Source organism: Mobula birostris, chromosome 1, assembly GCF_030028105.1.
Source record: "Mobula birostris isolate sMobBir1 chromosome 1, sMobBir1.hap1, whole genome shotgun sequence".
NCBI lineage: Eukaryota > Metazoa > Chordata > Chondrichthyes > Myliobatiformes > Myliobatidae > Mobula > Mobula birostris.
The window spans coordinates 108,710,200-108,716,543 of record NC_092370.1 but is presented as its reverse complement, the minus strand read 5'-3'; positions in this window follow the sequence as shown (position 1 = coordinate 108,716,543).

The window sequence follows — 6,344 nt, the reverse complement described above, 5'->3', positions numbered from 1 at the left end:
GGCGGAGTTCCAGAATTTTGCAATCGATAGAAATGTTTTTTTGTGTAAGTCAGAATGATATGGGACCTAGAGGGAGCCCTGAAAATGATGATATTTTCATGCTCCGATTGACTTCAAATGCTGGAAATGTCATAAGTTTGTTTAGAACTCTTGGTGACAAATCAAGACTGTGCCATGGAATTGAGTTGTAGATTAGCTGTGATCCATTTAAATGGAGAAGGTGGTTGACAGTCGGGTAACTCATGGAGGAAACAGAATTAATCAATCTTTCAGATGTTTCTGCAAGTGACACTGGAAAATAATTTGGAGTGATGAAAGAGGAAAATGTAAAGAGTGGAAAGGTGTAAAAATTAGGAGTTAAGAATCAGCCACTTCCTTTTCTTTTCAAATCTTTTCAAATCAACCACTTCCAAAACCATGCATCTGCTTGATGCCAGTTGTCATTTGAAAATGGTCAACATGTGGATGGAAGTGCATTGTAAACAGGAGATTGTTCAACCTAACCACATTGAGAATCCCCATCCTTTGCTTGCAATATGAATCTGACTGTATGCAAGCACAGCCTATTTATCTTGACAGTTGATCAGTTAATCCCCTGTCAGTTTTGAGTGAGGCTTGCACTTTCATTTAAAAATGGGAAATTATTATCAGTTTAGAGATCTGCTGTGGAAAGAGAAGTAGAGTTAATATTACCAGTTGAAAACCTTTTGTCAGTTCAGTCCTGAAATGCTATCTCCGTTTTTTCTTTCCTCCCACAAATACCTGGCCATCTAGTATTTCACGTTTTTATTTCAGATCTCCAGCATCTGCAGTATTTTGATTTTCAATTGGGCTGTCATCCTGTAGTTCAAAACCCACAGAGGTACACAATGGGGTGTGTAATCAAAGGATTAAGATTAGAATTAATGTGTGGCAGAATATCAGTTTATTCTTCCTACATGCTTCAGAACATTTCAAAGCCACATTGTGGCTTATGTACTATGTCTCACATACACAGATGATATGCTAAAGAAAACAAATAGAGGGAAGATTCTGTGAGATAAAGTTTTTGAAAGTAGTGAGAGACGTTGTAGTATAAATGTTTTGACAATCTGACAGGAAATATGTGGTTAACAGATAATCTTCAGTTTGGCAAATTGGGAACAAACAAAATGCAGAGGTATTCACTATTAGAAATGTTCTTCACAACCACTTGCATCTTTTATATTTAAGAACATTACTTGATAAATGGAATGAAAATAGAGATCTGCTGATGAAAGGTTGGGAAGCTACTCCATCAGTAAATTTGAAATACACAGCTGCTGGAAACTGTGAATTTTATAAATTTTCAGCTTTCATTACAGGTTTCCAATAGATTAACAATATAATTTGAAGGTCTTCCCTGAATTGCATTTGGACAAATAAAGAGTTTGCATTTAAAACAATAACTTGTATGTTCTCAGATGGTCCCAAAGAATGTCATGGCCAATTAAGTGGTTATTGTTCTAGTAAAGGGGAATATTACAATGCAAAGTACTTCCAAAATCAATGTGATAACTACAAGAGGTTATTTTGATGATCTTGGTAAAAAAAAATACTGTCCTGTAACATCAATCACTCTACTTTGAATAGTATTATCGGATATCCTATGTCTAAAGGGCAAAGAGCGTCTCAGTTCAATCTCCCAACAATGGTACCTGTGACAATGAAGCTTTTTCTTGGTGTTCTGAATAGTTTCTTACTGTGCAATATGGTGTCTTTGCTTCTATTAAAGTGTCAGCCTTAATTAGTGTTGGAGTCTCTGGAATGGCAAGCAAACTACAACCATCCAAATGAGGGATGAAGATGTTGAAAGTATGATGATCATGAACTAGAAAGGATCACAAACAAATTTCAATATGTGGATCTCATCAGCAGCATCATTATATGCCGTGTTGTATAACGTGAGCAATCCTGGTCTCCAAGACCATGATAGTTCATGGCAATTTTTTCTACAGAAGTGATTTGCCAGTGCCTTCTTCTGGGCAGTAACTTTACAACACTGGTGACCCCAGCCATTATCTATATTCTTCCAAGATTGTCTTCCTGGCTTCAGTGATCGCATAACCAGGACTTGTGATATGCACCAGCTGCTCATATGACCATCCACCATCTGCTCCCATGGCTTCACGTAAGCATGATCAGTGGGGGGAGGGGGGCTAAGCAGGTGCTACACCTTGCCCAAGGGTGACCTGCAAGTTAGAGGAGGGAAGGAGTGCCTTACACCTTCTGTAGTAGAAACGTATCTCCACCCCACCACCCAGGTGGATTGCATGGAGGAGCAATATCAAGATATGGAAACATGGGTATTAAAGAGGAAATTTACAAGGATGTTGCCTGGATTGGGGAGCATGCCTTATGAGAACAGGTTGAGTGAACTTGGCCTTTTCTCCTTGGAGTGGTGGAAGATGAGAGGTGACCTGATAGAGGTGTATAAGATGATGAGAGGTATTGATGGCATGGATAGTCAGAAGCTTTTGCCCAGGGCTGAAATGGCTAGCACGAGAGGGCACAGTTTTAAGGTGCTTGGAAGTAGGTACAGAGGACATGTCGGGGTAGGTTTTTCATGCAGAGAGTGATGAGTGCGTGGAAAGGGCTGTTGTTGACGGTGGTGGAGGCGGATACGATAGGGTCTTTTAAGAGACTCCTGGACAGGTACATGGAGCTTAGAAAAATAGAGGGCGATGGGTAACCCTAGGTAATTTCTAAAGTAAGTACATGTTCAGCAAAGCATTGTGGGCCGAAGGGCCTATACTGTGCTGTAGGTTTTCTATGTTTCTAAATACAGTACTACACATTTCCATAACAATCAATTGGTAATTGTTTACTATTGTCACATGTACTAAAGTACAGTGTAAAGCATTGTTTTGTACGCCATCCAGACAGACCATTTATTCCAATTATAAGTATATCAAAGTACTACAAAAGACAAAATAATAACAAAATATAGAATATAGTGTTACAGAGAATATAGTGGTTAGACTAACATACTGAGATTGATTGAGAAATCAAGAGTTCATCTTTATTGTACAAAAGATCTGTTCAAGAGTCTTATAACAGCAGTATAGAAGCTATCCTTGAGCCAGGTGGTACGTGTTTTTAAGCTTGGTATCTTCTGCACAATGGAACAGGGAAGAAGAAGGAAAGCCTTCCTACTGGGCAGGGGCTTGTAGTTCAGAGCTTACTCTCATACAAAGATAATGGATGGTTTTCTGGATCTGGGCATGATGTTGGAGCAGAACAGTCAGCACCTGACTGTGCTACAACTTGCCCTAGGGCCCCTTGATCATAAATTACTGGCCTGAGATTGTGCCATTTCACCTTCTTTCAGTTTAACCAGCTCAAAGAAGTTGAGAAAAAAATTAAAAGAGGAATAAGTATATAATTGTCACTGTATTTTCATTAAAAAAAATTATTTTGAAATATCCTGTACTTCTTTTTCTTATGTGCACTCACTCTAGGTTTTCAATGGTGGGGCTATAGAGCCAGTTTAAGTTTGATTTACTCAATTGCATCATCATCAGGCATTTTGTATTTACTACAGGTCCACATCAAAGCACAGTAGATTCCGATTAATTGGGACACTTCGGGACTAGTACACGTTAGCCCAATTGAGCGCCTGCCCCAAGTTTCATGGACGTAATTAAAAAGGTATGAAAAGACAAACTACCATTTAACTGAGAAACAAATTATGTAATTTGAATAAATTAGAAATTTAGAATAACTTAGAACTCTGCCAAAGCTACTACAATATTATTTAAAAAGTGTTGTATTAGTTCCCAGTAGTTATCAACAGAGGAATATATTCAGTATACACTGACAGGTTCTTTTGATTGACTATAAATGAACAAAATTAATGCTGATACATAGTGCAGATGGTGGACTGCCTTCAAATAGTGCTTTCAAGGATTGCATCCTCCAAATCTTCACTGTAAAATTTAAGATGATTGTTGATATTTTCAACTTCTTCATAGTTTCTAATTTATTGAAGTACAGAAATCATTTAATTTGCACTGTCAGCCATTTCTGGCACCTCCAAGCCTGAATGTTTGAAACTGCAGAGAGCAAAATATTTTCTGAATTGTCTTACTGTTAATTACTTGCCAACTATCAGTACTAAAAATTACCACTCTGAACACAAACACACGCAACTGACTATATTTAAGAACTATTCGCACTAAACACAGTGTAGTTTCTAACAGCCACACAATGAGCACCGTGACTGACACTAGTTAAAAATGTTTGGCAATAGTCTCCAGCTCCAATTAAACGGCATAGTGTCCAAAATAAATGAAGGAAATCATGGCTATTTTCTTGATTCTTTTTCTTCTTTAAGAGTTGTCCCATATGTGGCTGCCCTGATCAACTGATTGCTTAATTAACTGGAATCCACTGTATATTGTGTAATAGAATTTCTCTGCTTATATCTGTTTTCTAATTTTGTCTGTGAGTATTATGATATAAGTATTTGGTATTCAGCCATGACATTGAAATATACAGGGAATATTAAGTAGTTTAACTGTATCTGCAATGAGAAAAGCTGGTGTAGTATGAGAGCATTTTGGATCAGAAGACCATAAGAGATAGGAGCAGAATTCTGCCATTCAGCCTATTGAGTCCACTCCACCATTTGATTGTGGCTGATTTATTTTCCCTCTCAATCTCATTCTCTTGCTCTCTCCCAGTAACCTTTGACACACTGACTAATGAAGACCTTATCAACTTCCACTTTAAATATCCCAAATGACTTTGTCACCACAATCAGCTCTGGCAATGAATTTCACAGTTTCACTACGCTTTGACTAAAGATATTCCTCCTCATCTCATTTCTAAAGGTAGGTTCTTTCACTCTGAGGCAGTGCTCTTTGGTTATGAACTCTCCCACTATAGGAAACACCCTCTCTATGATCACTCCATCTAGACCTTTCAATATTCAGTAGGTTTCAGTGAGATCCCCCCTCATTCTTCTAAACTCCAGTGAGTACATCACCTCGTATGTTAATCACATCTTATTAAAGACTAAATGGCCTCTTTCTGATTTTTCTTGCAATGTTCTTAGTTCTAAATTTTCTTAGTTCATAGAATCAGAAGATACAGAATCCTTGTGGGTAGAGTTAAGAAACGGCTAGGTAAAAAGACCCTGATGGGAGTTATATGCAGGCCTCCAAAAAGCAGCCAGGATGTGGGGTTCAAGTTTTAAAGGGAAACAGAAAAGCCATGCAAAAATGCTTTAAATTACAATGGGAGAATGAAAAGCCATGTAAAAAGATCAGTAAACACGAGGAAATCTGCAGATGCTGGAATTTCAAGCAACATGCATAAAAGTTGCTGGTGAATGCAGCAGGCCAGACAGCATCTCTAGGAAGAGGTACAGTCGACGTTTCGGGCCGAGACCCTTTGTCAGGACCTGTTACGGGGTATTCATGAGGTATTTCAGTATGTCGGTAAATTGGGAAAATCACATTGATGCTGTATCCCAAGAGAAGGGATTTGTAGAATGCTTAGATTGATTTTTAGAGTAGCATGTGGTTAAGCCCACTAGGGAAAAGGAAATTCTGGCATGGGAGGGGAATGTAATGAACAAGACTTGATTAAGGAGCTTAAGGTAAAGGAACCTTTAGAAGACAGTGATCTTAATATGATAGAATTGACCATGCAGTTTGAGAGGGAGAAGCTGAAATTGTTTGCGTCAGTTAGTATGGGAAGTGAAAACGTAAAAGCAAATGAGAGGGCATACAATATGGTAAAATATTGTGGGAAATTAGAGGACTGGGAAACACTTGAAAACCAATACAAGGCAACTGAAAGAAAGCAATATGGTGAGAAAAGATGTGATATGAAGGCATGGTAGGCAATGATATAAAAGAGAATACCAAAAATTTTCAGGTACATGAAGTATAAATGAGAGGCAAGGGTAATTATCAAACTGTTGGAGAGGTAGTAATGTGGGACAAGGGAATAGCAGACAACATGAATAAGTGTTTAGCATCCTACTTCACCTGAGAAGACACCTGCAGAATGCCAGAAGTTCAAGCGTGTCAGGGGAAAGAAGTGAGTGAAGGTGCTTGGGAAGCCAGAAGGTCTAAGTTACCTGGAAAGATGGACTGCACCCAGAAGTTCTGAAGGAAGTAGCTGAAAAGCCTATGGAGAAATTAGTAATGATCTTTCATGAATCACTGAATTCTGTAATGGTTCTGGGGGGATTGGAAAATCGTGAATATTCTACTCTTTAGGAAGGGAGGGAGGCAAAAGACAGGAAATTATATGCCGGTTAGCCTGACATCAGTGGTTAGCAATATGTTAGCATCCAGTATCAAGGAAGAGGT